The sequence below is a fragment of the Tachyglossus aculeatus genome, chromosome 5 (genome assembly GCF_015852505.1).
Source record: "Tachyglossus aculeatus isolate mTacAcu1 chromosome 5, mTacAcu1.pri, whole genome shotgun sequence".
Lineage (NCBI taxonomy): Eukaryota > Metazoa > Chordata > Mammalia > Monotremata > Tachyglossidae > Tachyglossus > Tachyglossus aculeatus.
Genome location: NC_052070.1, coordinates 57,474,179 through 57,490,695, shown reverse-complemented (window position 1 = coordinate 57,490,695; position 16,517 = coordinate 57,474,179). Strand labels below are relative to the sequence as shown.

Here is a 16,517-nt window from a genome sequence, read left to right as displayed (position 1 = left end):
GAACTCATGACCTCTGACTCCAAAGCCCATAATAATAATAATGACATTTATTAAGCACTTATTATGTGCAAAGCACTGTTCTAAGCGCTGAGGAGGTTACAAGGTGATCAGGTTGTCCCACCTTGTGTGGGGCTCACAATCTTAATCCTCATTTTACAGGTGAGGTAACTGAGACACAGAGAAGTGAAGTGACTTGCCCAAGGTCACACAGCAGACAAGTGGCAGAGTCAGGATTAGAACCCAGGTCCTTCTGACCCCCAGGCCCATTCTCTTTCCACAAGGCTGCTTTTAGACTGTGAGCCCACTGTTGGGTAGGGACTGTCGCTATGTGTTGCCAACTTGCACTTCCCAAACGCTTAGTACAGTGCTCTGCACACAGTAAGCGCTCAATAAATACGATTGATTGATTGATTGATTGATTGATTTCTCTCTAGGCCAGAGTGGCATTTACTGAGCATTTACTGTGTACAGAATACTGTTCTAAGCACTTGGGAGAGTACACCTAGGTAGGCAGGTTCCCTGCCCACAAGGAGCTCCCAGTCTAGTAGAGTTTGTGAGGCAAACCAGTCAGAATTGTTATGGATGGTTGTGGGTGTACAAGGATAAAAATGGCATAAATGTACCATGGTAGTTGACCGCATTGTGACCAGAAGTAGAAAGAAATTTAATCAGGGAAAGCTTCCCAGAGGAGGTGGATTTCAACAGGGGTTGAGGTTGGGGAGAAGGGTGGTTTGGGACATTTGAAGAATAAGCGTCAGGTTCATTCCCTAATAGCAAGTGGCCAGGGGAGTCTGTAGGCTGGGATCCAGTTTCTTGTGGAAGAGACCTTCTCGTCCTATTCCTTGCCACCCTGCTCCCTTCCTCCTCACCCCCCATCACCTCCATCCATGCCTGGTGTCATTCAATCACGACTTGACACCTGTCCACATGTTTTGTTCTGTGTCTGTGTCCCCCTTCTAGACTGTGAGCCCGTTGTTGGGTAGGGACCATTTCTATATGTCTCCAACTTGTACTTCCCAAGCGCTTAGTACAGTGCTCTGCACACAGTAAGCGCTCAATAAATACAATTGAATGAATGAATGAATGAATGAACTGATTGATTACCTTGTGCAAAGCACTGTACTAAAGATTGGGAGAGTTCTGCCAAGCTAGCTCTCTTCTTCCCTTCAAGGCCCTACTGAGAGCTCACCTCCTCCAGGAGGCCTTCCCAGACTGAGCCCCCTCCTTCCTCTCCCCCTCATCCCCTCTCCATCCCCCCGTATTACCTCCTTCCCTTCCCCACAGCACCTGTATATATGTATATATGTTTGTACATATTTATTACTCTATTTATTTATTTATTTTACTTGTACCTATCTATTCTATTTATTTTATTTTGTTAATATGTTTGGTTTTGTTCTCTGTCTCCCCCTTCTAGACTGTGAGCCCGCTGTTGGGTTGTCTCTATATGTTGCCAACTTGTACTTCCCAAGTGCTTAGTCCAGTGTTCTGCACACAGTAAGCGCTCAATAAATATGATTGATTGATTGATTGATTCAATGCAGCAGAGTTGGTAGACACATTTTCTGCCCACAAGGGAGCTAACAGCCTAGAAGGGGAGACAGAGGTACAAATAAATTATGGATATTGACATAAGTGTGACTCTGGGCAAGTCACTTCTCTGTGCCTCAGTTACCTCATCTGTAAAATGGGGATGAAGACTGTGAGCCCCCCGTGGGACAACCTGATCACCTTGTAACCTCCCCAGTGCTTAGAACAGTGCTTTGCACATAGTAAGCGTTTAACAAATACCATCATTATTATTATTATAAGTATTGTGGGGCTGGTATCAAGGTCAGGGCCAAGCCAGAGGGCTCTAGAATAACTGGCCTCCCTCCTGTAGCAGGCGGAGGCAGGGAAACTGAGGGAGCTCTGACAAGCTTGGGCTTGGAATCAAATCTGCATGGATGAGTGTGGGAGGGATAGAGCGGAAGAGGGGCTGGGTTTCTGCCCCCCGACTTTTCCCAGGGACCTCAGGGAGGGCTGTCTGCATCGTGACGAGGGGAGAGCCGGGGAAGCTTGAGGAGATGAACAGGTGAACGGAGTCTGGGGCTGCCAGCGGATTCCAGCGCCGAGCCTCTGCTCACAGCTCCCCGGGGAGTCTCCCAAGAGATAAATTATGAGTTGCTGTCTGCAGGCTGGAAGGTTGTTTCACACGGAGGAAAGAAAAGGCGTTTGATGGCCTGGGTTTGGCCCCAGCCAGCTTGGGATTTAGTTGGCGGGCGTGGAGCAAATTTGTCCATCTGCTGCGTGGCCATTTTACCCCCGTGCCCCGGCCGGGGCCTCCCCTGGCCAGCTGTAGGCCAGGGCGCCTGATTCTACCTCCTGAAAGGGGGTGATTTCTCCCCGCTGGAGAAACTGGGGGGCTTCAGAGGGGCACATAACCAAGAACTTGTTAAGCACTTACTATGAGCCAAGCAGTGTCCTAAGCGCTGGGGTAGATACAAGCTGATCAGGTTGGACACAGTCCCTGTCCCACATGGGGCTCAAACTCTTAATCCCCATTTTACAGATGAGGTAATCGAGGCCAAGAGAAATGAAGTGACCCAAGGTCGTACAGCGGACATGTGGTGGAGTCGGGATTAGAACCTAGGTCCTTCAAATTCCCAGGCCTGTGCTGTAGCTGCTTCTTTACTAAACCACAGTGCTACCAGTGAGGGGTGCCCGGGCTGGCAAGGTGGTCAAGAAAGGGGAGGTGGTACCTCCATGATCAGGTGTCACTGGAGGAGGCTTAAACATCTTGCTTAAACAGCGTGGCTTAGTGGAAAGAGCCCGGGCTTGGGAGTCGGAGGTCATGAGTTCTAATCCCGGCTCCGCCACTTGTCTGCCGTGTGACCTTGGGCAAGACACTTGACTTCTCGTGCCTCAGTTACCTCATCTGTAAAATGGGGATTAAAAGTGTGAGCCCCACGTGGGACAACCTGATTACCCTGTATCTACCCCAGCATTTAGAACTGCGCTTGGTACATAGTAAGTGCTTAATAAATACCATGATTATTATTATATTCTAGACTTGTGAGCCCGTTGTTAGGTAGGGACTGTCCCAATATGTTGCCGATTTGTACTGCCCAAGTGCTTTGTACAGTGCTCTGCACACAGTAAGCGCTCAATAAATACGATTGAATGAATAGCCAGGGGAGCGGGACCAGGTAGAAAAGAGGAAAGATGCCAAGGAACCACCCATCAGGGGCAGAGTGGGCCGAAGGAAAGATGACTTTTTCACGTCTATCATGGCAAAAGATAGACCCCAAAATACTGGGCATTGTTCACACCTCGGGGGCGTGACCCAGCCTCATGATGATGATGATGGTATTTGTTAAGTGCTTACTATATGCCAAGCACTGTTCTAAGCACTGGGGTAGATACAAGGTCATCAGGTTGTCCCACGTGAGGCTCTCAGTCTTCATCCTCATTTTACAGAAGAGGGAACTGAGGCACAGAGAAGTTAAGTGACTTGCCCAAAGTCACACAGCTGATAAGTGGCGGAGCCGGAATTAGAAATTTTGACCTCTGACTCCCAAGCCCGGGCTCTTTCCACTAAGCCACTCTGCCTCATAGATGTACATTGGGAGCATAACTGAGCCCACGCACCTCTCCCTTCTGGGGCAGAAAGGTGGGCTGGGGAGCAGAGGGGCTGTTAGGGAAAGACAGACACACTCTCAGGGCCTCAGAAGGAGTTGTTGAAAGGGAGACCTAGCTGATGTCCCAAAGGTGGGCCAACAGTTGCATGTGCATGCTGATTGACTTGTTGGGGGTGCCACGCCACACCCCATCAGGAAGGCTCTCTCGCATTGCCTGAGACCACCAAGATCTGAGGAATGATTCTCCCCTTTGGCGGGGAGTAATGGAAGAAAGGGAGGAGGGTAAGGGAAACTGTTTTCTTGTCTCCAGATGTGAAGACTCCATTACAGCAGTGTCACTATACTAATACTATTGGACTCTGGGTTGTGAGAAGCCTGTACTCCTCTCTTTTATTCATTCATTCATTCAATTGTATTTATTGAGCGCTTACTGTGTGCAGAGCACTGTACTAAGCATTTGGGAAGTACAAGTTGGCAACAACGGGCTCACAGTCTAGAAGGGACTACAGTGCTCTACAGCTTTAATTTTGTATTTATTGTTGTCTTGACTTTTATGTTGATTTTTGTGTTTTTATTGTTTTCTACTTATTTGTCCATCTCTTTCTCCCCTTATACTCTTAGACTGTGAGCCCCTCAAAGGCCAGGGACACTGTATAATCCTCATCCATATGTCCTTTACCAGAGCTTCTTACAGTGCTTTGGGCACTGTGAATGCTTAATAAACACCATTATTACTAGCACTTCGTACGGAGCTACACTCAGAGGACTCTTTAGGGTGATTTGATATAGCCAGTGAAAAGGATTGTGGGGCTATTGACCAAACCTTAGCCCTGGGGGTCCCCAGGTTTTTAGACTCTGTGTCAAATGACCCAGTCACATGGAGTGGGATGACCCCACTGGCTTGCAGCCTTGAGTTGGACCTGTCCAGGAATCCCTCATCTTGGAGCTACGTTTTCTTGGTTCTAATCCCAGTTCTGTCTCTGACTTCTTGTATGGCCTTGAAGCAGCTCTTGGCCTCTCTGAGCCAATACGCTCATGGATGTCCCAAGACGCAGTGGGTCATTTGGATTTCTGGGGAAAGGCACTGACCTCTTGAAACACTTGCCCAGGCTGGAAACCCAGGGGGAACGTCCAAGGTGGGGAAAGCTTTGGGAATAGTGTTTATTATTATTACTTCTACTACCTCTTCTACTACTAGTAATAATGTGGTATTTGTAAAGTGCTTGTTATGTGCCAGGCACTGTGCTAAGTGCTGTGGTGAATACAAGCAAAATGGATTGGACACATCCCCTGTCCCATGTGGGACTCACGGTCTTGATCCTCATTTTACAGATGAGGTAACTGAGGCACAGAGAATTGAAGTGACTTGCTCAAGGTTACTTAGCAGACAAGTGGCAGAGAGGGGATTAGAACCCAGGTCCTTCTGACTCCCAGGGGCATGCTCTATCTGTTAGGCCGCACTGCTTTATCCAGCCCTCCACTTTCAATTGGTCATTGCTGTTTATTTCAACAAGAGGAGGGGAATGGGGATTTGGGCTAGCTATGGTGGGAAATGGGAAGCTGGCCTTGTCCAATCCATGCCATGTTCATTATTATTATTATTATGGATTTGTTAAGCCCTTATTATATGTCAAGCACTGTTCTAAGCACTGGAGTACATGCAAGGTAATTAGGCCAGATACAATCCCTGTCCCATGTGGGTCTCACAGTCTAAGCAAGAGGGAGAACAGATATTGAATCCCCATTATACACCTGAGGAACCTGAGGCACAGAGAAGTAAAGTGACTTTCCTAAGGTCACACAGCAGGTAAGTGGCGGAACTGGGATTAGAACCCAGGACCTCCGACTCCCAAGCCTGTGCTTTTTCAATCAATCAACCGACCCATATTTATTCAGCACTTACTTTGTGCAAAGCACTGTTCTAAGCACCTGGAAGAGCACACTTTAACAATAAAACAGACCCATTTCCTGCCCACAGTGAGCTTACAGTCCAGAGTGGAAGAGGCACATTAATGTGAATAAATTAATTATGGATATCTACCTAAGTGCTGCTCCTCCCAGGATCGCATCTGGAGAGTTTCCAGTACTCTGCCAGTCTCCTCTACGGGAGGGAGAGTCAAATAGAGGCATACCCATTTCATTCCTAGCTTGGGCAGTGGCTAGCAAGTGAAAGACAATCTGCTACAAGTCAAAAATCACCTATGCTGCGCAGCAGCCTCATGGGAGAGAGTAGAGAGCAGAGACTTGAGTTTTACTGTGCAGAAGAAGGCAGTGGTAAACCACTTCTGTATTTTTACCAGGAAAACTCTATGGATACACTACTAGAATGATTGCAGATGGAGCATGGGACATTCTGGGAGAGATGTGTTCATGGAGTTGCTATGGGTCAGAGATGACCTAACAGCATAAGACAAGACATAAGTTCCGTGGGACTGGGAGGGGGGGATGAATAAAGGGAGCAAGTCGGGGTGATTCAAAAGGGAGTAGAAGAAAAGGAAATGATGGTTTAGTCATGGAAGGCCTCTTCAATAAGGCTTTGATGGTGGGGAGAGTCATTGTCCATCAGATATGAGGAGGAAGGGCATTCCAGGCCAGAGGCCGATGTGGGTGAAAGGTCAATGGTGAGATAGAGGAGATCAAGATACAATGAGAAGTTAGAGGAGCGAAGTGTACAGGATGAATTGGATGTAGTAGGAGAGCAGTGCTGCTTCCCAGCACTTAGAACAGTGCTTTGCACATAGTAAGTGCTTAATAAATGCCATTATTATTATTATTATTGGTTGCCCTCCAGCATCAATTGGAGGCCAGGGATTCTCCTTTGAAGCCACAACTCTCACAGTTCCGCAGCATCAGCAGCAGGGGAAATGGGAGCAGACCAAATCTCTGGGTCCCAACCCACCACATCCAGGTGAGTGGGAGATGCAGAACAATAGGCAAAGGGGGTCAAACCAAAGGATCCTGGGGCAGGTACTCCATTTAGCCTTACTCTAAGGCCCACACTGAGCTTCCTCTCCCATGAAGGTCTTTCGGGAGAAGTCACTTGGACACCCTGCTGTGCCCCTTGGTTTTCTCCTTTTACCTATTTAAAATGTATCTGGAGCCACATCTCTCCAGCTCCCCATAACTCAGTGATAAGCCATCTGCGTGGGAGCCGTTTCCAGAACCACACGCCAAGCAGCTCCTTCGGTAACAGCCCTTCAAAAAAATCATTTATTGATATTATTATCACAGCTCCCAACCTTCTCTGGAGCCACCTCTATTTAAGCATTGAAAAAAGTGTTTCTGTGCGTGCTGTGGAGGGGCTGCTGGTTTGAGATCACAAACTTGACATTTCAGCGCTTGGCTCTTTATGCCAGGCGGGCACCCAGCTTGAACAATCGATTCTCTCTGCATAATCTATCAGCGCCGTCCAAAACATTTAATCAACCGAGATCCCCTTTTTCTCTCTGTCTGTCTCTCTCTCTCTCCGTGTTCCTCAACTGCACTCTCTCTCTCCTCCACCGCCAAATGGTCTCACTTGCAAGCCCTCTTCCAACCTGAAATATTTAAAGCAGGAACTGCCCAAGAGGGACTTAAAGGGCAGTCGGTCAGTAACATTGAGCGCCCAGTGCTCTGTATGGAACATTGATGGGTAGGACTCAGTGCCTGCCCTTGAGGAGCTTACTTTCTAATGGAGGGAGACCAGACAGATGCAGATACATAAAGCCAAGGGACAGAAGCCTAGAAACGTTAGAAAGTGCTCAAAAGAGAACCGATAACAGAGAAGGCTGCAGGTTATTTACAGATAATAGTAATAATAATAATTGTAGTATTCATTCAGCACTTACTATGTGCCAAGCACTCTACTAAGCACTGGCGTTGATACAAGACAATTAGGCCAGATACAGATCCTGTCCTACCTTGGGGCTCATAGTCTAAGTGGGATAGAGAAAAAGTATTGAATCCCCATTTTATAGATGAAGAAACTGAGACATAGAGAAGTTAAATGCCCAAGATCATGCATCAGGGAAGAAGCAGCATGTCGTTGTGGTTGGGAGTCAGAACATCATGGGTTCTAATCCTGGTTCCGCCACTTGTCTGCTGTGTGACCCTGAGGAAGTCGCTTCATTTCTCTGGGCTTCAGTTACCTTATCTGTAAAATGTGGATTGAGACTGGGAGCTCCATGTGGGACAGGCACTGTATCCAACCTGATTTGCTTGTCTCCACCCCAGCAATTAGTACAGTGTCTGGTACAGTAAATGATTAATAAATACCACAGTTATTATTATTATTGTTGTTAAGAGGCAGCATAGGGATTAGAACCCAGGTCCTCTGAGTCCCAGGCCCGTGCTCTTTCCACTGGGCCATGTGGCTTCAGTGTTTTCAGTACAGCTATATTCAGGTGCATGGGGATAACACACACATGAAGCAGCGTGGCTCAGTGGAAAGAGCCCGGGCTTTGGAGTCAGAGGTCATGGGTTCAAATCCTGACTCTGCCAATTGCCAGCTGTGTGACTTTGGGCAAGTCACTTAACTTCTCTGTGCCTCAGTTATCTCATCTGTAAAATGTGAATAAAGACTGTGAGCCCCCCATGGGACAACCTGATCACCTTGTAACCTCCCCAGTGCTTAGAATAGTGCTTTGCACATAGTAAGCACTTAATAAATACTATCATTATTATTATTAACTGGAGTTGTTGAAGAGGGGAGATTAGGAGAAGTTGATCTGAGATGATGAGAAACAGTGTGGTCTAGTGAAGAGAGCACCGGTCTGAGAGTCAGAAAGACCTGAGTTCTAATCTCAGCTCCACCACTTGTCTGCTGTGTGACTTTGGGCAAGTCCCAACTTCTCTGTGCCTCAGTTATCTCTGCTTTAAAATGGGGATTAAGAATGTGAGCCCCATGGACTGGCTCCAACCTGACTAGCTCGTGGCTCAGTGGAAAGAGCACGGGCTTTGGAGTCAGAGGTCATGGGTTCGAATCCCGGTTCCACCACAAGTCTGCTGTGTGACCTTGGGCAAGTCACTTAACTTCTCTGAGCCTCAGTTACCTCATCTGTAAAAATGGAGATTAAGACTGTGAGCCCCATGTGGGACAACTTGATCACATTGTATCCCCTCCAGCGCTTAGAACAGTGCTTTGCACATAGTAAGCACTTAACAAATGACATTATTATTATTATTATTATTACCCTAGTGCTTAGTACAGTACCTGGCACATAGTAAGTCCTTAACAAATACCATAAAAAAAGGCCTTCAGGTAGGAGGTGATATTTTGACAGTTATTTTGAGGGAAGAGGAAGGATGGAGAGATTCTGGGTAAAATACACAAGCAATGATAATGGACGGAGAGATGAACTGTTGTATTGGACCTGAAGACAGCCCAGTCCCTGTGACTTGCAGAATCCTTAGATACAGTCCTTTCCTCTTTGACTGAAGTTTGCTTTCCCAGTGCCAACCCAGAAACCCTCCATCCTCGTTGTCAGCTCTGTATGCTCCTAGAGGGCAAAGGTTTTCTCTGCCAGTGGCACTCAGCGCCATATACAGATGGGTATTTCATAAATAATAATAATACTAATGATGGCATTTACTAAGCGCTTACTATGTGCAAAGCACTGTTCTAAGCACTGAGGAGGTTACAAGGTGAACAGGTTGTCCCACGGGGGGCTCACAGTCTTAATCCACATTTTACAGGTGAGGTAACTGAGGCACAGAGAAGTTAAATGACATGCCCAAAGTCACACAGCTGACAGTTAGCGGAGTCAGGACTTGAACCTGTAACCTCTGACTCCAAAGCCCGTGCTCTTTCCACTGAGCCATGCTGCTTCTCCCATGGTGATACTGATAATGGTGGTGATAATGGTGATGGGGTCTCCCCTCTTGGTCTGGTCAGAGTTAAGTTTTGATCAAGGTGGGAAAGACTCTGAGACCCCCCTTCCCCCAGCAAGGTGTGCCCCAAGTTAATTTGTCAGATCCTGAGAGCAGGGATCATGCTCATTAACTCTCCCAAGGATTTAATACAGTGCTCTGTACACAGTAAGTGCTTAATGAACACCATTGATTGAGCTGGCTGAAAGGGCAGCACTGGATGTTGTCATCAGACTTGGGAGTCTATATTACAGGAGTCCATGTCTGAGCAGGTTAGGGAATGTGGATCAAGGGATAAAGAAGGGTTCTGGAAGGAAGTCAAGGATATTTGTGGGCATAGGAGTGGCAGGAGGGATCTGGGAGTGTATGGAAGTGTAGGGCTGAGGTTTATCACCACCTCCCAAGAGGCAGGCAAGTTTTCTCCTAGCAGTGAGATGTTCTGCAGTAGATGCCATGAGAACCTGGGAGTCTTTCATGCTGTGGAGAAAGCAATATTTAGTGACGGAGACAGGGCATTCTACAGTGGATAAAGCCCAGAGCTGGGAGGTGGAAGACTCGAGTTTCAGTCCCGGCTCTGCCCCGGCTTGCTGCGTGACCTTGGCCAAGTCACTTAACTTCCCCAGCCCTCAGTTTCTTCAACCATAAAATGGGGATAAGATGTTAGCTCTCTTTTCTTCTTAGAGAGTGAGCTGCGTGTAGGATAGGGACTGTGTCTGACCTGCTGCTTGGCAGATAGTAAGCATTTAATGAACCACATAATTCTGAGTGCCCCATATATATCCATATATATGTGTGTGTATATATATATGTGTACATATGTCTATATGCATGGAGCATTGAGTGACGTACTTATACATAAGTACATATATATCTTCATTCATTCATTCAATCGTATTTATTGAGCTCTTACTGTGTGCAGAGCACTGTACTAAGCGCTTGGGAAGTACAAGTTGGCAAGTAGAGACGGTCCCTACCCAACAGTGGGCTCACAGTCTAGAAGTCTATATGTACTTATATATATATAAAGTTGTCACTCAATGCTCCATGCATATAGACATATGTACACACATATCTATACACTTATGTATATATAAGTACATATATATATATATATATATATATATGGAAATTGGTAATAACATAGTGGTATTTGTTAAGCACTTACTATGGATCAAGCATTGCATTAACCAATCACTCAAGTAAATACAAGGTAATCAAGCCAGACACAGTCCCTGCCCCACATAGGGCTCACAGTCTAAGTTGGAGGGAGAAGAGGTACTGAATCTCCATTTTACAGATGAGGAAACTGAGGTACAGAACACTTAAGTGACTTGCCCAAGGTCACACACAACAGGTAAGTGGAGGAGCCAGGATTGGAACCCAGGTCTTCGGACATCCAGGCCCATGCTCTTTCCAACTAGACCACCCCACTTCTCTATTGATAATCGGCATGCAATTTGCATGTGATTTATATATTGCTGATTTAATGTTAAACTGCTCAGACATTTCCCTCTGCTCACCCTGTTCCTTGCTCCTAGGTGGATGAGAAGTAAGGGGACCAGTGAGGGGAGAGAGACTCTGGCCAGCAACCCACCCCAGTTTCCCCAGAATGGAAACAGGTGGGATCTGGGGGCCAGGGGAGGCTGGCTGGCTGAGAGAGCCAAACCATCTCAGGGCTCCAAAGAATTAGTTCCTTTTCCTCCTCTCAATCCTCTGGGACCCCTCGCCTCTCTCCCTGGAATCTGGGGAGGTTTCCGGGATGTATGAAGACAGCTGGGCTTCTTCTGATCAGCCTGCTGACATCACAAACCTGCTATGAAACTCAGCTCTCTGCCAAAGCCGTTTCTCCTTCTTCTCTTCCAGCCGGAGTTGGGGGTGGGGGGAGGATATTCATTCCCTCAGTGCCACACTGCTGCGAGGAAAAAAGGGGATTTGTCTAAGGGTCTGAGGGAAACTGCGGCTTTCTGGAAGCAGGGCTGAATCACAGGGGGAGAGGAAAGGGAGCAGGTTTTCTGGTTATGAAGATCTGGGCTGGGGATTGGTTCTATCGCTGATCCATAGTGAATCCTGGCTTCTTCCTGGTTGCTGTAAAAGAGGCATGGGGTAGGTCTGCACCTGCCTTAAAGCTGGAGTCTGGATCATAAGACCTCTTTAGGCCCCTTCTGCTCCCAGAATTCTAGGAGACTCATGGCTCCTGTCCAGTAAAAGGATGCTTGTGTAGCAGAACGCCCACCTGAGCCCAGTCGTCAACCACATGAGAGTGCGATGAAGCGAAATGTGGCTCAGGGCCTGAAGGAATTATACACCGGATCCCCAGAGTCCTTGCTGAGGGATCTGGTCTGGAGGTCTGAGTTCAAATTCTACCTGTCGTGGGGCAAAAATGGCAAAGCAGGGCAAAAAGGGAGAGTGGGATTGGTCATCTTTCCAGAGGGGCTAGACTATCCCAGATGTCGTTTGGGCATTTACCCTGTGACCCCCTGGATTGCATCCATTTATCCAGGGTGAAGTGGGTGGGCTAAGGAGGAAGAGAGGGCAGCTATCAGTAACTACTCAGCCCCTATACTCTACTCCTGACCCCAAGAAGTCCTGGGTTTCTAAGAGGTCCTCTTATTGGGCAGGCATCATTATTCCCTGGCTGGGAGGCAAATCTTAGTCAGGGGGTATTCGTCAGCTCAGCATCTGAAACAGGATGGAGAGAACGGGTGGGGTGGCAGGGAAGGGAGGAGGAATCCCAGGAAATATAGTTTGTTCAGAATGAGGCGATGGACTCCATCATTAAATTAATGTAATTAATTAAACGGGTTCAATCATCCTTGGCAACGTAACCTAGAAATTGGTTACTGAGCTGTTTCTAACTAAATTTCAGGGGCTATTTTTATTTTAATTTCTTTTTCTCGCTCTCCTCTCCTCCCAGCCCCCCCAGCAGTGTGATAGACCCTCCTGTCTTTTCTTCCCTTCCTCTTTCCTTTCCTCCATTCCTCTCCTCATATAGGAGGATGGTTAATCAGCTATTCTGCATCTCCTCAGAGGGCTGACCAAGAAGAAACAGGCATGAGCTGCAGTGGGAGGGATTTGGGTTAGAAGAAGGACTCAATTTTCTGACATCTACAGATGCTGATAAATCCTGGGGTCAGTGACCCAAGAAGATTATGATATCTCCTCTGGGGTATCAGTCTTAAAAATGGAAGAGTGTCTCCCTTGAACAGGAATTGTAGGTTGGGGTGATGCCTGGGAACTGGGGGACAGGATAGTCAATCTTTCAAGGTCACTTCCGGGTTTACAGTTCCATGTACTTCCCAAGCGCTTAGTACAGTGCTCTGCACACAGTAAGCACTCAATAAATATGATTGAATGAATGAATGATTCCACGAGAGCCACTGTTTCACTCTTTTCACCTCTTCTGCCTTACTGTCCTAACTGACTCTCTAGACTGTAAACTCATTTTTTGGGTCTGTTTTTTTTTGGTATCTGTTAAGTACTTACTGTGTGCCAGGCACTGTACTAAGCGCTAGGGTAGGTACAAGTTAATTAGTTTGGACACAATCCATGTCCCACAGGAGGCACACAGTCTTAATTTCCAAGGTAACTGAGGAATAGAGAAGTGAAGGACTTGCCCAAGGTCATACAGCAGACAAGCGACGGAACAGGAATTAGAACCCTTATCCTGATTCCTAAGCCCATGCTCTAGCCTCTGTGCCATATTGCTTCCCAATGCTTCTCATTGTGTGCAGGAAATGTGCCTATCAACTTGGTTGTATTGTACTCTCCCATGCACTTAGTTCAGTGCTCTGCAAACAGTAATCGCTCAATAAATACGATTGAATGAATGAATAGCAAGTGCTCAATAAATACCACTGATTTATTGACCCAACTATGTCCCATCTTCTAGCCCCTCTGCCCCAGGCCTGCATTGCCTCAACATATTTCTCTTCCACAAATGTAGTCAGATCCAATTTTAAGACCCTCGTTTGAGCTCTACAACTCAAACATAAACTCTAAAACTTGGGGCAGGACTCTGGGGCCCAAACACCCGGGAGGGATGCTGCTGCCCCCGCCGTGGCATCCAGGCTCCCGTTGACCCCTGCTCCAACTCTTAGAGCGTTGAGGAAGTCGCTGCCATGGCCACAGCTGGGATTTCTGGGGTTGCTGTTCTCTGCCATGAGGAGCTTGAGGAGCTCCTGCCCTATTTCTTGCCATCCTTGCCTTCTGTATTTTTGTTTTGTCTTCCCTTATGTATCTGTGACTGACACCCCTCATTCTCCTCCTCACTCCCCAACCTCCTCATTTGCAGATGGGGAGCCCCTTGGAGGCCAGGGACTGTGTCTAGGCCTCACCCCAGGATTTTTTTTGCTTATGCTTAGTACAGGGCTTTGCATATAATAAGCACTTCCTAAATACTATTACACCTACTAAGTCAATTCTCTTCTCTCAATTATGATACTGCCATAGCTTCAGGAACCATTTCCCAGTTTGCAACAATTCAGCCAGCACCAGACATGGTGTTTCCTCGCAGGCATGGCCTAGTCAAAAGAGCACGGGCTTGGGAGTCAGAGGTCGTGGGTTCTAATCCCAGCTCTCACTTGTCAGCTGTGTGACTTTGGGCAAGTCACTTAACTTCTCTGTGCCTCAGTTACCTCATCTGTAAAATGGGGATTATGACTCTGAGCCCCATATGGGACAATTTGATTACCTTGTATCTACCTCAGTGCTTAGACCAGTGTTTGGCACATAGTAAACCCTTTAAAAAACCATCATCATCATCATTATTATTATTAGGTGTGGAGTGGGGTGGTGAGAGCAGGCCTCCTCGAAAGTGGGACAGGAGAGCCTGAGGATTGAATTTTTTTCTAGATCTCTCCTCCAAGCGAAGAGGGGGAATTTGCAAAACGTTTCTTTGAGTCACTGAAGAGCTTTCTCATTTAAATTGTCCCAACTTCACAGGCATTTTGAACGTTGCCAAACAGTCGACATAAGCAAATTCAAGTGCTCCCCCACCCGCTGTGTCTTCTAAAAGGCTTCCTGTCAAGCCACTTGCAAAGGAAGAAAGCAGCAATGTAGGAAGAGTGGGAGGACAGTTGTCAGCTGCTCAGTACCTTCTTCTCCCTCCTCTCCACCAGCAAGTCCACCAGTAAGTCCGAGGGCAGAACTCCTGAGTTCCTTTTGAGATGGTTGCTACAACTTTGGGTCCTCAACTATTCTGAACCTCCACTGACCTTTTGGTAAAGGAGTCTCTGAAGGTTGTCCGATCAACCAATGCTTTGCAATCCTCATATCCACTGGGGCAAGGCAGAGTGGGGCGTCAGCATCAACAACTTGCAGAGAGGAGCAAATTTCTAAGCCTGCTGCCACCCTCTGCTTGGTGTGGCCAAACCCTCTTCCTGTACATGAGAAAACAAATGGCAGCAGGAGGAAATTAGGTTAGAAAGAAGCCTTCCTAACAGTGAAGACTTTAAAGCGTTGGACTAAATACCACCAAAATTTTACTTCATAGTCTCTTACATATCATGTTAATTACTAACCCTGGTACTTATTAAACAGTGCTGAGGTGGATACAAAAATAACAGCAACCAATCAGACACATGGAGGGGAAGGAAGGGCAGATATCTCGTCCCCATTTTACTGTTGAGGAAATTGAGGCACAGAGAGGTTAAGTGACTTCCCGAGTCATACAGCAGGCCAGAGGCAGAGACAGGACTAGAACTAGATATCTTCACTCCCAAGCTAACCAATCAATCAATCAATCAATCATATTTATTGAGCGCTTACTGTGTGCAGAGCACTGTACTAAGCACTTGGGAAGTACAAGTTGGCAACATATAGAGACAGTCCTTATCCAACAGTGGGCTCACAGTCTAAAAGGGGGAGACAGAGAACAAAACCAAACATACTAACAAAATAAAATAAATAGAATAGATATGTACAAATAAAATAAATAAATAGAGTAATAAATATGTACAAACATATATACATATATACAGGTGCTGTGGGGAAGGGAAGGAGGTAAGATGGGGGGATGGACAGGGGGACGAGAGGGAGAGGAAGGAGGGGGCTCAGTCTGGGAAGGCCTCCTGGAGGAGGTGAGCTCTCAGTAGGGCCTTGAAGGGAGGAAGAGAGCTAGCTTGGTGGATGGGCAGAGGGAGGGCATTCCAGGCCCAGGAATGCTTGCCACTAGGCCATTTTCCCTGAAACACAGCAAAGGAGTCAGAGAGACAGGCAGGAGGATGGACTGAACACCCACTGTTGCAGAGAAGAGTCCAGGTGCCATGGGGAAAGTTCCTGTGCGACAAGATGACCCGATCTCTGCACTCAGTGATCTTCCAGTCTTTGCTTTTTTTAATGGTATTTGTTAAATGCTTACTATGTGCCAGGCACTGTTCTAAGAGCTGGGATAGATACAAAGTAATCAAATTGCACACAGGCCCAGTCCCACATGGAGCTCGCAGTCTTAATCCCCATTTTGCAGATGTGGCAACTGAGGCACAGAGAAGCAAAGTGACTTGCCCAAGTCACACAGCGGACAAGTGGTGGAACAGGGACTAGAACCCAGGTCCTTCTGATTCCCAGGCCCGTGGGCTTTCCAATAGGACAGTTTAAAGGGGAAGAGTCTGGTTTCAACCAGCTGTGTGCAAGAGAGCAAGAAGGGAAAGAGAGACTACGTGAGAGAATAAGAGTGAGAGAGAGACTGAGTGTGTGAGACAGAATAATAATAATAATAATAACAATAATAATGATAGTATTTGTTAAGCTCTTACTATGTTCCAAGCACTGTTCTAAGTGCTGGTGAATAGAGAATGATTGAGAGAATGAGTGAGAGTGTGTGTGACTATTCCAGTGGAAGATGAACTTTGGCCTGAATATCCCCGTTCCCTGATTCAGACTGGAATAATCAATCAATAAGTGGTATTTTTTGAGTAATCACTCTGTGCAGAACATTGTAGTAATGATTGGAAAGAGTACAGTACAACATTCAGTCATTCATTCAATTGTATTTATTGAGCGCTTACTGAGTGCAGAGCACTGTACTAAGTGCTTGGGAAGTACAAGTTGGCA

The 16,517-nt window shown here is 46.8% G+C and overlaps 1 non-coding gene across 1 annotated transcript; it reads left to right on the top strand.

The window, feature by feature from the left end:
- The first annotated feature begins 5,671 nt into the window (after nucleotides 1-5,671).
- Nucleotides 5,672-5,809, top strand: LOC119929097. Its single transcript, XR_005451238.1, has one exon. It is a non-coding gene; the product is annotated as a small nucleolar RNA SNORA7 (small nucleolar RNA).
- Nucleotides 5,810-16,517: the final 10,708 nt, after the last annotated feature.